The following is a 1,158-nucleotide window of genomic DNA, read 5'->3' on the forward strand; positions in this document are numbered from 1 at the left end:
TCTCTCTCTCTCTTTCTCTCTCTCTCTCTCTCTCTCTCTCTCTTCCTATTTTTTGTCTCTTTCATTCTCTCTTTCTCTCTCTCTTCTTCTCTCTCACTTTTCGCTTTCTCTGCATCTCTCTCCTCCCTCTCTCTCTTTCTCTCTTTTTGTCTCTTTTTCTTATTCCTTTTTATCTCTGTGCCTCAGTCTTTCTCTCTCTCTCTCCCTCTCTTGCCCTTCCTCTTTCTCTTATTGTCTCTTTTTCTCTCTTCTCTCTCACTTTTCGCTTTCTGTCTCTCTCTCATTTTGTTTTTTGTTTCTCTCTCTCTTCCTTATCGTCTCTCTTTCTACCATCCGTTTCTACCATCCGTTTCAACCATCCGTTTCTACCATCCGTTTCTACCATCCGTTTCTACCATCCCGTATTAAGTTTTACAGAGACTTCGTTAGTAAGTGGTTTGAATTCTGACTGCCAGCAAAATTTTGCACACGACGGGTTTCTTTCAGTTTCCGCCTAATAAATCTGATCGGAAGGCTTTCGTCGGCCCCAAAGATTATAGCAGAAGATATTTGCCCACCGTGTTACACAGTGGGGTTGAACCCGGAACTATATGTTTGAGAAGCAACTTGTTTATCGCACAGCAACGCTCACGCCCATAAAGTATAAATTGATGTATTTGGCTCTGGCAATAAGAGGGAGAAAAAACAAGAGAGAGAGAAAGCGAGTGAGTGAGAGAAAGAGAAAGGGGATAGAGAGGGAGACTCAGGCAGAGAGAGAGAGGCAGGCAGGCAAACAGACAAAGAGACAGCGCTCTGCTCGTTTCGTATCAGTCTTTTGCCAGATGACATTATTAATGTAAAGTTAATAGGTTGTGCAGTGAGACGAACCACGAAATCAGGGTTCCAATAAAGACAGAAATATTGAACCTAATAACTTAACGTCATTGACTTACTCTCACTCTCTTTCTCTTTCTCTCTCTCTCTCTCTCTCTCTCTCTCTTGTCTCTCTGTATTTCTCTCTAAATATATATATGTATGTGCGCATACATTACGTGTGTGTACATGTACCTATATATGTACATACATACTAACATACTCACAGAGAGAAAGTGACAGCGAGAGGAGGAGAGAGAGAAAAAGGGGAAGAGAGTGTGTAGGGAAAGAGTGTAGATCTAGATC

Source organism: Octopus bimaculoides, chromosome 18 (assembly GCF_001194135.2).
Source record: "Octopus bimaculoides isolate UCB-OBI-ISO-001 chromosome 18, ASM119413v2, whole genome shotgun sequence".
In the NCBI taxonomy this organism is placed as follows: Eukaryota; Metazoa; Mollusca; class Cephalopoda; order Octopoda; family Octopodidae; genus Octopus; species Octopus bimaculoides.